This window comes from Bubalus kerabau, chromosome 5, assembly GCF_029407905.1.
Source record: "Bubalus kerabau isolate K-KA32 ecotype Philippines breed swamp buffalo chromosome 5, PCC_UOA_SB_1v2, whole genome shotgun sequence".
Classification (NCBI taxonomy): Eukaryota; Metazoa; Chordata; class Mammalia; order Artiodactyla; family Bovidae; genus Bubalus; species Bubalus kerabau.
In genome coordinates this window covers 130,034,046-130,051,794 of record NC_073628.1, presented here as the reverse complement: position 1 = coordinate 130,051,794, position 17,749 = coordinate 130,034,046, and the positions used below count along the sequence as shown (strand labels likewise).

Genomic DNA, 17,749 nt, shown 5'->3' with positions numbered 1-17,749 from the left:
CCATTCTCCAGGGGATCTTCCTAATCCAGGGATCGAACCTGGGCCTCCTGTATTACAGGCAGATTCTTTATTGTCTGAGCTACCAGGGCTAGGTATATTTGCCTAAAAGAGTTGACATTTATGAATGCTTACCTTAAAGGAAAAACCAATTTCTTATATATATTAACTCACTTGTTCTTAATAGTAATGCCATTAGTAGCTGTTTCATGTCAGAGGAGATGAATGTTCAGAGATGATTGAAGGTAGTTGAAAACACATTTGAACCCAAAGAGTTTGGCTGTAGAGGCTAGTACCCAACCATACCATCATATTTCATATTGAAAGTTCCTATAGGTGATTCTTTGGGATTGGAATGAGAACTGACCTTTTCCAGTCCTGTGGCCACTGCTGAGTTTTCCAAATTTGCTGGCATATTGAGTGCAGCACTTTCACAGCATCATCTTTTAGGATTTGGAAGAGCTCAACTGGAATTCCATCACCTCCACTAGCTTTGTTCGTAATGATGCTTCCTAAGGCCCACTTGACTTCACATTCCAGGATGTCTGGCTCTAGGTCAGTGATCACACCATCCTGATTATCTGGGTTGTGAAGATCTTTTTTGTACAGTTCTTCTGTGTATTTTTGCCATCTCTTCTTAATATCTTCTGCTTCTGTTAGGTCCATACCATTTCTGTCCTTTATCGAGCCCATCTTTGCATGAAATGTTCCTTTGGTATCTCTGATTTTCTTGAAGAGATCCCTAGTCTTTCCCATTCTGTTGTTTTCCTCTATTTCTTTGCATTGATTGCTGAAGAAGGCTTTCTTATCTCTTCTTGCTATTCTTTGGAACTCTGCATTCAGATGTTTATATTTTCCCTTTTCTCCTTTGCTTTTCACTTCTCTTCTTTTCACAGCTATTTGTAAGGCCTCCCCAGACAGCCATTTTGCTTTTTTGCATTTCTTTTCCATGGGAATGGTCTTGATCCCTGTCTCCTATACAATGTCACGAACCTCACTCCATAGTTCATCAGGCACTCTATCTATCAGATCTAGGCCCTTAAATCTATTTCTCACTTCCACTGTATAATCATAAGGGATTTGATTTAGGTCATACCTGAATGGTCTAGTGGTTTTCTCTACTTTCTTCAATTTAAGTCTGAATTTGGCAATAAGGAGTTCATGGTCTGAGCCACAGTCAGCTCCTGGTCTTGTTTTTGCTGACTGTATAGAGCTTCTCCATCTTTGGCTGCAAAGAATATAATCAATCTGATTTCGGTGTTGACCATCTGGTGATGTCCATGTGTAGAGTCTTCTCTTGTGTTGTTGGAAGAGGGTGTTTGTTATGACCAGTGCATTTTCTTGGCAAAACTCTATTAGTCTTTGCCCTGCTTCATTCCGGATTCCAAGGCCAAATTTGCCTGTTACTTCAGGTGTTTCTTGACTTCCTACTTTTACATTCAAGTCCCCTACAATGAAAAGGACATTTTTTTTGGGTGTTAGTTCTAAAAGGTCTTATAGGTCTTCATAGAACCCTTCAACTTCAGCTTCTTCAGTGTTACTGGTTGGGGCATAGACTTGGATTACTGTGATATTGAATGGTTTGCCTTGGAAACGAACAGAGATCATTCTTTCGTTTTTGAGATTGCATCCAAGTACTGCATTTCAGACTCTTTTGTTGACCATGATGGCCACTCCATTTCTTCTGAGGGAATCCCACAGTAGTAGATATAATGGTCATCTGAGTTAAATTCACCCATTCCAGTCCATTTCAGTTCGCTGATTCCTAGAAAGTCGACATTCACTCTTGCCATCTCTTGTTTGACCACTTTCAATTTGCCTTGATTCATGGACCTGACATTCCAGGTTCCTATGCAATATTGCTCTTTATAGCATCAGACCTTGCTTCTATCAATCACCAGTCACATCCACAGCTGGATATTCTTTTTACTTTGGCTCTATCCCTTCATTCTTTCTGGAGTTATTTCTCCACTGATCTCCAGTAGCATATTGGGCACCTACTGACCTGGGGAGTTTCTCTTTCAGTATCCTATCATTTTGCCTTTTCATACTGTTCATGGGGTTCTCAAGGCAAGAATACTGAAGTGGTTTGCCATTCCCTTCTCCAGTGGACCACATTCTGTCAGATCTCTCCACCATGACCCGCCCGCCCGTCTTGGGTTGCCCCATGGGCATGGCTTAGTTTCATTGAGTTAGACAAGGCTGTGGTCCTAGTGTGATTAGATTGACTAGTTTTCTGTGAGTATGGTTTCAGTGTGTTTGCCCTCTGATGCCCTCTTGCAACACCTACCGTCTTACTTGGGTTTCTCTTACCTTGGGCGTGGGGTATCTCTTCATGGCTGCTCCAGCAAAGCGCAGCCATTGCTCCTTACCTTGGACCAGGAGTATCTCCTCACCGCCGCCCTTCCTGACCTTCAATGTGGGATAGCTCCTCTAGGCCTTCCTGCGCCTGCACAGCCATGGCTCCTTGGACGTGTGCAGATGACACCACCCTTATGGCAGAAAGTGAAGAGGAACTAAAAAGCCTCTTGATGAAAGTGAAAGTGGAGAGTGAAAAAGTTGGCTTAAAACTCAACATTCAGAAAACGAAGATCATGGCATCCGGTCCCATCACTTCATGGGAAATAGATGGGGAAACAGTGGAAACAGTGTCAGACTTTATTTTTCTGGGCTCCAAAATCACTGCAGATGGTGACTGCAGCCATGACATTAAAAGACATTTACTCTTTGGAAGGAAAGTTATGACCAACCTAGGCAGCATATTCAAAAGCAGAGACATTACTTTGCCAACAAAGTTTCGTCTAGTCAAGGCTATGGTTTTTCCTGTGGTCATGTATGGATGTGAGAGTTGGACTGTGAAGAAGGTTGAGCGCCGAAGAATTGATGCTTTTGAACTGTGATGTTGGAGAAGACTCTTGAGAGTCCCTTGAACTGCAAGGAGATCCAACCAGTCCATTCTGAAGGAGATCAGCCCTGGGATTTCTTTGGAAGGAATGATGCTAAAGCTGAAACTCCAGTACTTTGGCCACCTCATGCGAAGAGTTGACTCATTGGAAAAGACTCTGATGCTGGGACGGATTGGGGGCAAGAGGAGAAGGGGACGACAGAGGATGAGATGGCTGGATGGCATCACTGACTCGATGGATGTGAGTCTGAGTGAACTCCGGGAGTTGGTGATGGACAGGGAGGCCTGGCGTGCTGCGATTCATGGAGTCGCAAAGAGTTAGACACGACTGAGCGACTGATCTGATCTGATCTGATCTGATAGGTGATTCTTCTCAGCCATGAGGATTGAGAACCATCCTTACATCTTTCCACCTAGACCTAAGCTAGGAAGTAAAGCTGAGAGAGACATCCTAACATTCTACATAATGGAATAGAGGCAGCTTTCCATAGCTCCTTGAGCCAAGTTCTACATCCTCTTTCTTAATCTCCTCTTTGCCAGCAGCCTCTTGGCGGTACTGTGTATGTGTGTGCGTGTGCATGCATGTGTGTGTGTGTGTGTTCATATGTCTTTCTGGCCTCCCTGTATTTTGCTCACTTCAATTCTGTTTGGATAAATATATGTGCCCTGAAGTGTTTCAAGGAACATAAATAGGATATGTTGAATTTGACAGAATATCACAAAATATTTCTGTTCACACCGGGCTTTGTTATTCTCCTTAGAAAGACATGTGTGTTGACATGCACAAACCCTCCAACCTTACTTGCGTGTATGAAGTTATCTGACAATGTTTCTAACATGTAATAAATGTTATTTAGATCCAGGGCTGTTCTTTGGGTACATAGTAAAGAACGTCTTATAAGGCATTAGTAATACATTCTTGACAGATGATGCTGTAACAAGTTGTTCCTAGAACAGATTCATTATAACACAGAGATAATGTTAGAACAATGGATTTTATTTTCAGCAAATGCACATATCGGAAAGAAAAACAGTTAATGATCGTAGAGTCTGACGTGTGTGAGCATGTGTGTGTGTATATATGTTTGTGTACGTTTATATCCAGAAGGCAAATGGAAATGGCATTGCTATTTAAACCCTCCAGAAAAAAGTTGGGGAGTCAGGTCTTGGTATGTAAATCTAGTCACCTGTGTGGTCACCCTTAGTAACTAACCCGGTAAATCACTAAAACCTAAATTAGAGTATATTTCATCATTTTACAGGTGAGGAAACTGGGACCAGTAGAAACTAATTGTTGGTTGGAGATAAAGCTAGGATTTTACCTTTTCGTTAGATCTTCCAGCAGCTTTTCAGGCCTAGATGGTAAATTTTTAAGGTGCTCAGGAGAACTCTAAGGCAAGGCCTTTGGGGCTCTCTCTCTCTCTGGCCAAGAAATATGTTTTTATAATGCAGATTCCCCGATTCTTTGGACTCTGAATTGAATATCTGATTATATAGTCCTGGGCGGCCTTGATCTTATCTTCCTCAATCATGAGGAATTGGATTAATAGGCAAATGTTGTCCTCAGTTTCACAAAAGGGGAAACGTGAATGATAAAAACTTCAGGCCAGTGATCTTGATGTTCACTCTTAGAGAAGTCCTAGAGTGTATTATTAAGCAGATGGTCTGTGAACACACAAAACGTAAAGAGATGACTATTAGAAGCATCCACGATTTCCTACAAGAAAGCCATGCTGAACGTCCTCAGCTCCTTTTTTGATATCTTCATTAGTCTGGCAGACAGGAATGGTGGTGCTGGGGTGGGTGGTAGAGAAACAATAACAGTATAGTTAAACTCTGACAGAGTTTCTCCTGGTATCCTCTGGAATGAGCTGGAAAATACAGGCTGTGTGTGGATTTAAGGCTGATAGCGCAATGCCATTCAAAAGAGAGTTGATCTCTGGAATGGTATCTAAGGGGAGGCAGGTCTCTAGGAGCATCTTAAAGGTTTTTGCGTGTCTCTGTCATGTTTCAAGAATTTATCAACGACTCAGATGAAACATTGACCCTGTGCTTATCAAATCTGTGATGACACGAAGCAGAGGTCAGTTAATATGACAAATGATATAAACAAGTCTCAAAAGATCTTGATATCTGGAAAGATAGGTTGAAAGCAACAAGATAAATTTTACAAGGATAAAAGTAGAGCCTTAGTTTTCAGGTTTGAAAGGCAGCTTGATTTTGCAAATAGAGGATAAAGAAGAATTGGTTTGAATACAGTTTATAAAAGAAATATTTGTGTGAGTTTCAGGTGACCATAGACTTTACCAGGATATACACGTACATTTCTCTGCCCTGTTATTTATACGTGTATGAATAACATGAGGGCCTGCCCTCTTCTCTCCTAGTTGGAGTCGCTCAGAGCCCTCTAGTCAGTTCTGGGCTCTGTACTCGGGAAGGACACTGAAAGAGAAGAAGGGGGACCAGAAGGCTGAGAAATGTCTCGGTATCTTGTCAATAAAAGACTGATTGCGCTGGCAATGAATTTAGAAAGAGAATACTTCAGGAAGCAGTAACAGCTGGCTTTAGGTATTTGAAAGTGTCCCATGGAGAAGATGAATTGGATTATTCAGTTGTGTTCCAGAGGACAGAACTGGGGTCTGTGAATGGTAGGAAAGGGAAATGGATATGGACTCAATGTACAGAAGATTAGAAAAATAGCTGGCAGTATCTAGACGTTGACAAGGCAGACTTCCAAGTTAGCCGGCTCCTGATCACTGATAGGCTTAAGAGCAGAGGTTAGGCGACCAGCTGAGGACCAGATGCTGCTGCTAAGATTCTCGCACAGAATGGGTTGGGCGGGCTAGGGGATCTCACTGATGGCTCCCAACTCTAGGATTACAGTCTGTTCTCTGAGTCAAGCCACCTCTGCTGACCCCTAAAGGGTGTTTGACCCTGATTACAGAAGCCCCTGTCCCATTGTCCACACCCTACTCCGTAACTCTATAGGAGAAGATGGAAAAAGGGAAAATAAACAGCTGTAGGGAGAACTGGGGTTGTCAGAAAATTCGGTTTGTTCTAGGTTCTCGGCTCTGAGCTCTACAGAGAGCAGCTGCCCCTCCAGACAGCCCAGATGCCGGAGGAGATTCCTGCACTTCAGATGAAAAGGAGAACGGCCACTTCTTTGAAGTGCATGTATCAAAGCTTTAATAAGAGCTAATAAAACCGTTATGTTGGGTTCACATCTCCTGAGACTAACAAGTCAAAGCCTCCCTGAGGAAAGAAACTGTTATATAACTGTTCTTATGATTTCCACTTTCCCCACATCAATCCTTAATTAAAAGACCACAATAATTATTTTGTATTCATTGTAGAATAATAATTAAATCTTAATTGATCTGTCCAGATTTTTTTTTTTTTTTTGCAGCAATGAAGTGGCTAAAAAGTGAACACAAGGTCGAGCCACCTGAGTGAACACTGGGCAGGGGGCTCCTGGGAATCTTTGCTGTCCCACAGCTTCTAACAGTGTGGCAGTGAATTCCTTCATCCATGAAGGGTTCACATTTCCAGAACGATTTTGCCCAGACAAGGACAGGTCACCTCTCGGAGCTCCAGGTGCACTGACTACCAGTCTTTGGAAGAAGGGACTGTACTGTCCGTGGGCATGAAGAGTAAAGAGGGAGGCTGGCAGCTCGAATACACAGAACCAGAGACAGTCCAGGTAACCAGCATCTGGTTGACCAGGAGAGGTTTTCTGGAAAGGAAGAAAAACCTAGAAAAACCGATGACTTCTGTGCCAGTTACATGCTAGGAAGTGGGTGTTATGATCCTGAATACCCAGCTGAAGAATCCAAAGAAACAGTTCCCATCCCATGGTTGTTCAAGGTCAGATAGATTTTCAATGGCAGGGCTGGGATTTGAACTTCAGCCAGCCTAATCAGTCTCACTACCCTGCATAGACTCCAAGTGTATATATTTCTCAGTCCATGAAGAGTGGCCAGCGGGATGCTTTCCAGAGTGGGGCATATGAACTCACCTGTGAAGAGGTCTCAAACACCAAGCTGCCACCTGCCATTCTGGTTCCCCAGGGATCAAAGGAGCTGTGAGCAGCCAGGCAAAAGAGGGGTTCAAGCCAGAGGGTCCTGGAGACAGTGAGCGCTCACAGTGACAGAAGGACATGCTCCCCCCAGCCCAGAGCTCTGGGGGAGCTTCAGGCTGAAGAGCAGTGCAGGGGAGTGCAAAGCAAGAAGGGCCTTGAATCTAAGAGCCAGCTGGAGAGATGGAGACTGGGAGGACCCCTTCCTGGTCAGATCCTATTGACCAAACACTCAGGGATGGGAGAGACCCCATCACATGATGAGCCAGCAACTATTCTGAGTCAAGAAATTGAAGAGGAAGAACAGGGACACGGGGGGCGGACAGAGCTGAAGGGGTGGTTGTGAGAAAGCGAGGGGCGCACCGTGGACCCTGCTCTTTCTGTGAGGGAAAGGGGCCACTCCTGATGTCACTTTTGATTCGTGGGACAAGTTGCAGTTTATCTCACTTGTCTGTTCTTGGTGCCTAAGAATTTAAATATTGCTGTGTTTGGGGGCTAAAACAGAAATGCGGGTTTTACACTTGCACAGTAATTAGGCACCCATAATCAGGACAGAGGAGAAGCGGGTTTTGATGAGAAAATCCTAGGGAACTTGAATCCTCATTCGTCCACCTCCTTTCCCCCAGCAGGATGGAAGATACTAGCCCAGCTGAAGGCGCATCAGGGTCTGGGAGGAGGACCCGCATTGTCAGCCCTCTCCCGGGTGCTCGTGGACCGTGTTCTGAGTAAGCAGGCTGCCCATCAGCGCTGCAGGGAGGCGGCTTGGGATCCAAAATCTCGGTGTGTTCACACTCACATCTGTCTATCTGACCGAAGTGCCCTGTGGACATCCTGCATTTTGCTTTTCTTCCTGCTCACAGCAAAGGGGCAAAACAGCTGAACCCTTTCTTCATATTAATCCTTTGGATCTTTCAAATTCCCCAAGTCCTCGGAGTTACTTGGGAAGCAGGGGGTGATACAATCCTGGAGAATCTGGAAGCCTTGACTCTGGGGCTTCCCCGCAAGCCTGGCCTGATTCTACGCTCAGTGACTGATTGGAAGGACCGAGATAACCATCACAGCTTTTCAAGACCAACAGGGATGGGAAAAATGATGAGAGGAAAGAGTTTGGGAAAAGCTTCCAGTCAGGTCAGCTGTTTGGCAGCTTACGCTTTTTCTGTGTGTTCCATATGCTCTCCCTAGGGCCAGGGCCTGTGTTCCCACGGGCGCCTGGAGCAACGGTGCGCGTCTGTTTCCTAGGCTGTTCTTTGTGCTCAGCCCCCTGCAAGTCAACACAGCTTCTTCCAGGCAGATCCCGTGGTGCTAGTGCGTAGTGAGCACTTTCTGAATGAAGAGCCCCCAGGGGGCTCCAGTGCTGTCAGGTGGGGTGGGAATCAAGAGCCCACCTGCCCAGGGGGAACCCTTTCTGAGCTACTTCGGAGTAGAGACAGCCTGGAGCACAGTCTTCACTCCCCAGACCTCTTGGGAGCCGTGCATCAGGGTCCTCCTGATGCCCTGGGGTCTGCCCCTCACCCCCTAATCCCAGGTCATGGGGATTTTCCTCTTCAACCCGCTAAAACTAGGTTATCAACTCTCAAGTCTCTGCCGGCCCCCTTCAGCAATTGGCATATGTAAATGCGATGGATTCTGCCAAAAAGAAAGGCCTGGCAGGCAAAGATCTCTTGGATGATACCCCTCCAGGCTGGGCAGACCACAAAAACCCTGACAGCCTGTAGGGGTGTGAGCGCATTGGGTAGTTACCAAGCAATGGCCCCTTCTCCTCTCGGGGTGCCCCTCCCAGAGCTTTGACATTTATTTTGGGGTGGGGAGCTACTCGCAGTTTATCTTTGATGTCTTTGAACCTGTAAACCTTAACCCTAAGAGGTGACTGGAAGGAGGACTTGTGACTCAGGAAAGAGAACCATAGAGGCAAAGATTCTAGACTGGACTGTGATGTCTTAGGTAAAGCATGTTTTTTAATTATTTATGAGTCAGTTTTACTTCCTCTAAATTTGAGAGCATTTGATTCATTCATTTATTCATTCTCCTTAATATATGCTAATTTATATCCAGTGCTGTGTGGGGCTGTGTAGCAAATACAAAGGGAAGCAACAACAACATTTTAAATCACTCACTCAAAATATGCCTTTCTACGCAAAGTATGCTGAGTCCCAGCAGTACTGGCATCACTCGGAAGCCTGTTAGGAGTGCTTGAGTTCCGCTCCAGACTGTGAATCAGAAACTGCATTTGACAGGATCCTCTCACTGATTTGTGCGCCCATTAAAGTTTGAGAAATACTGACGATGTGGATAACACTGTCCTCTGCTTTAGTACATGTCATCTCAGGATACACGGTCCTCTCCATAAGGGGCTCGTAATCAAGCATGAGAGAAACGGATTCTGACAGATCCCCATTCGACAGTGTAGGGAACATCGTTACAGAGAAGGGAATAGGATACGATGGGAATTCAGAGGAGTAAGTGATAGCCTGTGCCATTCTTTCAGTCATTCATTCTAAAAAGACTTGAATACTTGCTATAAGCCAGGTACTTGACTGCCTGCTGCGAGATGCAAATAATGCTAGAACTATTCTATTTTTACCGAGCTTAACTTCTAGTGGGTAAAGACAGGTAATAAACAAGTATTATGCATACATTATATATATATATATAATTCCACATAATGATGAGCGCTGTGAAGGCAATATGCAAGGTAATATGATAGTGACTAGGGTGAGGGGGTGGAAGCTACCTTCCGGCTTGGTCCAGATATGCCTCTTTGAGGAGCTGAAATCTACATATGATGAGGAAACCATCACGGGAAGATCTGAGCTGTGGGGTTCGGGAGAAGAAGGTGCTGGGAGGGTGGACAGAAAAAGGAAGGCTTCATGGAGCAGAAGAGTCTGACCTTATCCTGGCGCAGCAGGAACTGTAGGGAGCTTGGTAAGAGGTGAAAGCATAGAAGCTGTGAGGAGCCGGCTTTTGTAGGGCTATGTGGGCAGTGGTGAGGATTACGGTGAAGTTTCCTCTGAGTGCAATGTTAATAATACACATTGATATATAATTAAGACACAGAATTTGGATGTTGTGTGAAGACTAGACCATGGGTAAGGCGGTCAGTGGGGAGACCAGGTAGGAGGCTCCAGCAGAAGTGCAGGCAAGTGATAACTAAAATGGTAGGTGTGGACACAGAGAAGGGTGGGTGGATGAGGAATACATTTTGGGAGGAGCATCAAAAGCACCTGGGAAATATCTTTCAGGAGAGGTTATAAGCTAATGAGATGGGCTTTGAAGAATAAGTAGGGATTCCCTAGGTAGACTTTCAGATTCTAAGCTTAGAAGACAAAGAGTCTGGGGTCACGTATTTTGGAAGAACAAGTGTCCTTCACGGCATTCTTCTAAAAAAAAAAAAAAAACAAGGAAAAATACTCTAAAGTACATATTTCTCATGGCTATGCAGTTATTTCCATTCACAATGACAGCCCTCAAATGTGGGATAACTTTCCTCTTTTCTGAGCAAGTTTCTCCCAATCCCTCTACCAAGCTCCATATTTCAACGACCTCACTAAGCACTGGGGAGAGAAGAAAGGTCTCTCTTTTTTCCTTCCAGTAGATCACTGGTTGGTCCTAGATCTGCTTATGTACGCTTTCTCTTAGAAGAGACTATTTTGGTCTTGTGAGCAGTATGTTTTCAGTTCTAAACTCCAGAGCTGCCCCAGAAACCACTCAATCCAACCAGGAAAATAAATGTGAATATCACTAACTCAGCAGCCTGGCAGCTGCAGACGATCCCATTATGTCAATCACCATCAGCAGTTCACTGTAACTGGCGGGCTGTCATTCTCCTGGAGATTAATTGCTAGGAACCAGTGGTATATATTAATAGATCATTTATTCAGATTGATCTTTCACCCATTGATCTTCAATCTCTGCACATGGCCAGGTAGCTATCATTCTGCGATCTGACTTCTGGGGCCAATCTTTACTCTAAAAGACCCTCCTGGGATTTCTTAGCAAGCAGAGTAGCCCCATGAAGGCTCCAGGTCCACAGACCACAGCTGCAGTCAATCTCCTTCCCTCTCCAGAGAGCCAAGGTGCGCTGCTGCTTCCTGCCTTTCTGCAATTTGATGTTTCATATCTTAAGCTCCAAATCTGCAATCAAAGCACTCTGTCAGGGTGTGATCTGAATCACCCCTTGAATAGCTCTACACCTTCCTTCTTATAAATGTGAGCTCTTTCCTCATCCCCCTGCTTTCTCTGTGCTGTTACCATCATTGGACCAGAGAGAGAACCCGAGGTTCACCCCAGTCCTTCAGCTGCTGCTGCTGTTAAGTCACATCAGTCATGTCCAACTCTGTGCAACCCCATAGACGGCAGCCCACCAAGCTCCTCCATCCCTGGGATTCTCCAGGCAAGAACACTGGAGCGGGTTGCCATTTCCTTCTCCAAAGCATGAAGGTGAAAAGTGAAAGTGAAGTAGCTCAGTGGTGCCTGATTCTTTGCGACCCCATAGACTGCAGCACGCCAGGCTTCCCTGTCCTTTACCATCTCCTGGAGCTTGTTCAAACTCATGTCCATCAAGTCGGCGATGCCATCCAACCATCTCATCCTCTGTTGTCCCCTTCTCCTCCTGACTTCAGTCTTTCCCAGCACCAGTGTCTTTTCTGATAAGTCGGCTCATCGCGTCAGGTGGCCAAAGTATTGGCGCTTCAGCTTCAGCCGTCTGTTATGGGCTGTATGCATATGTTGAAGTTTTAACTCCAGTATCTCATCATGTGCTGTCTTTGGAGATAGGGCCTTTAAAGAGATAATTCTGGTGAAGTGAGGTGGGCTGTAATCCAATTGGACTGGTGTTAAGGATAAGAGCAGATTAGCATACGGATGTGTATACACGTGGCGGAAAGACCATCTGAGGACACAGCGAGGAGGCTGCCATCTGCAAGGCGCAGAGAGAAACTCAGAGCGGAACCAACTCTACTGACACTCTGATCTTGGACTCCCAGTTCTAAACCTGCAAATAAGTAAATTTCTGTTGTTTGAGTCACCTAGCCCATGGTACTCTGTTATGGCAGCCAGAGCTGATGGGCACACCATCTTTCAAGTCTCTTGATAATCGCACCTTTTCTAAAGAATTTCTTGAACTCCCTGATTAGCTTAGGTCATCCTACTGTCTGCTTCCACATCTCTGTCTTTTTCCTGCTCTAACACTCATCATGCTACATTATAATTACTAACTTTGTGTAGTCCAGTGTAGTCCAGTTGGATGCTCAGGAAGCAAAGGAGAGCATGGATATTGGTGAACACTAGGAATTTATGCCATCTATCTCTGGCACCAGTCATAGTGTCCAAGTCATAGTAGGTACTTTCATTTCAGTCTGTTCAGTCGCTCATTTGTGTCCGACTCTTTGAGACCCCATGAATCGCAGCACGCCAGGCCTCCCTGTCCATCACCAACTCCCAGAGTTCACTTAGACTCATGTCCATCGAGTCAGTGATGCCATCCAGCCATCTCATCCTCTGTCGTCCCCTTCTCCTCCTGCCCCCAATCCCTCCCAGCATCAGAGTCTTTTCCAATGAGTCAACTCTTTGCATGAGGTGGCCAAAGTACTGGAGTTTCAGCTTCAGCATCATTCCCTCCAAAGAAATCCCAGGGCTGATCTCCTTCAGAATGGACTGGTTGGATTTCCTTGCAGTCCAAGGAACTCTCAAGAGTCTTCTCCAACACCACAGTTCAAAAGCATCAATTCTTCGGCACTCAGCCTTCTTCACAGTATTTTAGCAATGTTTTAATTAATTAACACATTAACATCCACAGGTCATGCACTGCGCCTCAGATGAAACTCGGATAGGATGGTTTAGAATCACAGGCCCAACTTCTCTCCTTGGGGCATGCATACATGCTTAGTCGCTCAGTCATATCCGATTCTTTTGCAACCTCATGGACTGTAGCCCACCAGGCTCCTCTCAAAAATCTCTATAAAAGGAACAATCCAAATAAAGGATGTTATGTCATCTCCAGCCTCTTAGCAAGAACAGGCAGCTTAGTATGTGTTTTTGCCATTTTGCTACAGTTATTTGACTCTGAGTTATTGTCCTCTAAACTCCTGGAGAGTAACACATTAGCCATCTGCGTAGACAGCTTCAAGCCCAGTGTCTGGTACATCTTCAACTTCCTTTCAGCCAACATTTATTGAGCATTTACTATATGCTGTGCTAAGTGCTTTATATCCACAAACTCATTCAATTTTCCCATGGAGTAGCTGCAACGACTGTCTGCTTTTCAATGTCACGAAACTCGGTGCTCAAAGAGCTGAAGATAACTTGCCCAGCATCCCAGAACCAAGTAAGTAGTCAAAGTAGGCTGCAGAGTCAAGTACCTACTATTTCAAAGCTCCGGCTCTTAAAACTGCCTCTCCTGCTCATTGAGAGGAAACTGGTCATGGACATGAGAGACGAGGTTTGCCGACCTTGCGAGCGGGCAAATACTGCACTGCTTGGCCATTGTCTTAATTATGAGAGTATGTATCTCCTTGCTTCCTTGAGAAAGGGCTGCCTTTAATATCTCTTAGAACACCTAGCACAGAGCCTTCTGCAAAGAAGATTCTCAATGTATGTTTCTGTTCTCTACAAGGTTTTTGAACCAGGACCTAAGAAAGGGAAGGAGCAGCCAGCCTGCCTCTGCTGACGTGTGAGTGTCTCCCTCCCCGAGCACCTACTCACAGTCTGCCTTTACCCCCTGCTCAGCCACCCCACCCAGAGCTCTTCTTGGAGGACTTTCTTTCTCTTTCTATAAATAGCAGGGACAGATGGTGGCTTCTAGAATACTTTGTGAGCAAAGGACACTTCTTCCCATTTCTGAGATGGATGTTGATGGTACAGGGAGGGAGCCAGAGGTTTCTGATGGGATTTTACTTTGAGATTTAGACAGAAAAGAAGAAAAATTCACAGTAAATCAAGTCCTCTCAGGAAATATGACATATGTATCTGCCTTCCTAGTCATCCTCCTGCATTCTTCTGAGCCCAGTTCTTTCAGAGTCCACGGCCCTTTTCTTGCAGTCAGTAAAGCCCAGGAGTAGTGGTACTCAGTTACTACTGCCACGGTTACAGCTCCTGGGAAGCAGAGACGGAGGACTATCTGAATCCTTTCTCAAATTCATCCTGTAATAAAAAAAAAAAAAGAGAGAGAGAAATAAAAAAAAAATAGTTGGATACATGTTGCCCAGGATATTTTGTTAGCGGGCTTTCCTGGCAGATAATTTACCAAAAAAAAAAAAAGTAAATAATTTAGTGTTCTTTTTGCATCATTTGGCACAAGCGAAGCCCCCTCCTGTGTGAGCACTTGGTTGAATTATTTCTCCCGACTGGCTTTCCTGTCCCTACAATGAGGAAGGCTGCAGGGCTCCAGCTGGAAACGGTAGGGAGATCAGGCTTTGCTGTCTCACAGATGCACGGGGCTCTCTCTTCTCCTTCAGGTAGAGGGGCTAGAGCGGGCATAATAAGTAAGGGAGGGGCGGGTCAGGCAACGTGGTAGGTACTTGTGCAGATTTCTTTTTTTGGTGAGGTGAGAAGAAGGAGGATTTTCAGCAGCTCCAAGGAGATCCTGAATTGGTCCATGGCTCCTCCATGTATAAGGAGAGCTCAGAGTTTTCAGTGCTACATGAATTCAAGCTTGAGCTTGGCAGGAGCCCCTTGGGGATAGCAGGTACAGAGGGGGCTGAAGAAAGACGTTCTCCAGTCACCCCAAGTTCATTTCCACTTCAGGCTGAGGGCCGAGGGGAAGCTCTGTCTCATCTGATTCAAGCTTGAGCTTGGCAGGAGCCCCTTGGGGATAGCAGGTACAGAGGGGGCTGAAGAAAGACGTTCTCCAGTCACCCCAAGTTCATTTCCACTTCAGGCTGAGGGCCGAGGGGAAGCTCTGTCTCATCTGATTTGGTTTAAATCGAGGTCATCCATCCCAGGTGAGCTGCATTGCAGGCCTTTCCTTGCTGATGTCAAAAGGCTGAATGTGGACTTCAGGAAGGCTTGAGGGCTGTCTTGCCTGCTAACACTGATTTTATGATATGCTAAACATAACATTCAATAGCTATTACTTCCACTGTCAGAGAAACAACTTGAGCCATCTATCTTCCTGCTCAGACTATATTACATTTCTCCCTACAAATGACAATGCATTATAATATCTTTTATTATAATATTACTTATTTATCGCCAAAGGTTTCCCGACATTAATGCTGAGGGCTCTCATCCTTTATCTGCTTTTTGGTTTGTTTGTTATGAATGTCACATTTTATTTATCAAGATGGGCTCTGCTCAGAATTTGTGGAGACGGACTCGCTCTGATTTACTTCTTATGCAAACGTGAGCTTTTATCCCCTTAGATTTCTCAGCACGCTAGGAGAACAGGATGGACAAGGTATTCTGCCTTCTTGCTTTATCAAGGGATCCAGAAAGGAAGGACCAGGCTTTAGGGTTACGGTTCTTGAGCCTAGAAGAGAGTGCTTCAGGTCATTTATGTCAGGGGCCCTCTCTGTAGGCAGGGCTGCAATCTTGAGCATTCCATTTAAGCAGACTTCTGCAGAAGGAGCTCCCCAGATTATTCTTGATAACTTCTTTCAAATTATAGCAGCCTTCCTAAGAAGCTCTCCTCCTCCTCCACCCCAAATTAAACCTACTTTCTTAATTCAGTTAGAAAAAAAAAAAGTGACATTTTTCTGAGATCTTATTTCTCTAAGAAGGGTACTAGAAAGCCCAATGTAGAAAACAGTTTAAATGGCATATACATTTGGAGGCGGTTACTATTTGTTTTATAAGGAAGAAAAAAGCTCCAGCATACTTCCTTGAAGAATGAGTCCTCTAGTTCTCCTAAGTCACTGCGTATACATCATTAATGACTAGACAGAAAAGCTTTTTTTCCCAGTTGGGGGTCGGTAGATATGCAGGCAGAGAAGATAAAATTTAAGTGCCAAAAAACTAACATTTTCTGAAAGTCTGACAGAATTGCTGATATAGTCCTTGTAAAAAAAGAGAAGTGTTTCTATTGATATGTTGATATAAAAGCATCAATCCACATGCCACTTTGTTAGAAGGAAATGTGGTTCAGTTGTGCTTGAGACCGAACCTTTGCCCTGCATTTCTCTCAAAATTTCTTCAGCACTAAAATCCAGTGGTGACTGAGCCTGGGGTCAGGACAGGCCTTGAACAAATGGCCAAGTGAGGGCTGTGGTTGCTGCTGTTTACCTTTGTCTCCCCACCTCCTCTACCAAGGCTCCTTTCCTGTTGCAACGCAAGACTCATCCTATGTCTTATCAGCTTTCCTCACCTGGGCACCCAGTACCTAAATAACCCTAGCTTTCGGTCCTGTTCCGTGTGCCTCAGATTTGTTAGGTGGAAACCTGAGAGATCAGAGAAGGAAATGGCAACCCCCTCCAGTGTTCTTGCTTGGAGAATTCCAGAGATGGGGGAGCCTGGTGGGCTGCCGTCTATGAGGTTGCACAGAGTCAGACACGACTGAAGCGACTTAGCAGCAGCAGCAGCAGCAGCAACCTGAGAGATTAGTGACTGATTCAAGCCCAAAACCAAAATCCTTCTTGTACTAGTTTATGTGTTTATATCAGACCATTGGGGAACAATATTATTACTCAAAGAGTGATACTATTATGATGGAAATTCAGACATCACAGAGAACTGGCCAGGATGTCTTTTTGACTTGGTTTAGCAGCAAAGAGAAGTTGGGAAGTTCTTCAAATCACTCCAGGTAAAGACTCACATCCTTCTGTCCATGAGACCAGATCAAAGTGTCCAGTTGGGCAGCCTTTCCCTGCCCCATACCCTGGAACCCTCCTTTCCTTGGCAACACCCCAAGCACGGGACAAACGTGATGTTGTGACACCTTGACCATGAAGAGGGGTGTGTTTAACATCCACACAAAACACGACTGTGTGCACTTCCAGCTATTTCCCCTGAAACAGGTGATGAGATGAAAGGTCTGTGTCCGAGTGGGACGACGCCTGGGAAGGCTTACAGCTGCCATTCTTGCACCTATTCTTGCCCGCCATCTTCAAAAGAACAGAAAATGGTATCGCTAAGAAGTCCCGCCTGATCAGATAGGATTTCAAAGCGACACTGTCACAGACAGGCTTCGAGCAGGGGCTGGGATGTGTGACCCGGTGCCTTGGCTGATCGGGAGGCCTTGGGTGTTGCTGGAAACTCATATGGATCCCGTCTCAGGGTTTCACACTGGCCACTGAGGCCTTGAGCTACTAGCCAGGCCCTGGGGACTTGGGAAGGCTCGTGAATTACTCACAAGACAAGGGACTCTTCCTAAAGCCGTGTAGACCTGATTCCGAACGCAAGTGTAGGTTGGGAAAGTGGAGAAAGGGATGCTGAAACTCTACAGTTTATTAGACCTGTCTGCCTGTCCATCAGTGTTGTTTTTCCCTAAACAAACACATCCCAAAGATGATGAGTTGAAATGAATGGAGTTTCCTTGAATTTTCTCCCATTTTTCAATAGTCCGGCTGCTCCCCTTTCCCCTCCTCATTGTTATAATAAGTTCAGTTGATTTTGCGTAGACTTGTTGCCTCAAAGCAGCTGACTCTCCAGGAGGAAGGAGAACAGATATCCTTGTCTTGTTCCCAGTGGGACTTAGGCATCTTTTGCAATGACTACGGTCCTGAGGCGTGGGCTCCTGTTTGCTGCTGCTGTGGTATCATTAATGGGCTGAGTTCAGGATGTTTTGAAAAAAGTGCAGCGCTGAGCCCTGGTCGTACATTGTTTAAGACAAAAATATCATC

At 45.2% G+C, this 17,749-nt stretch overlaps 1 long non-coding RNA gene across 1 annotated transcript; it reads right to left on the bottom strand.

Annotated features, from left to right (window-relative positions):
- Window positions 1–13,834: 13,834 nt before the first annotated feature.
- On the bottom strand, window positions 13,835–14,743 carry LOC129654096 (uncharacterized). Its single transcript, XR_008715408.1, has 2 exons — window positions 14,492–14,743; window positions 13,835–14,114 (listed from the first exon to the last, which is right to left on the bottom strand). It is a non-coding gene; the product is annotated as an uncharacterized LOC129654096 (long non-coding RNA).
- Between the last annotated feature and the right edge of the window lie 3,006 nt (window positions 14,744–17,749).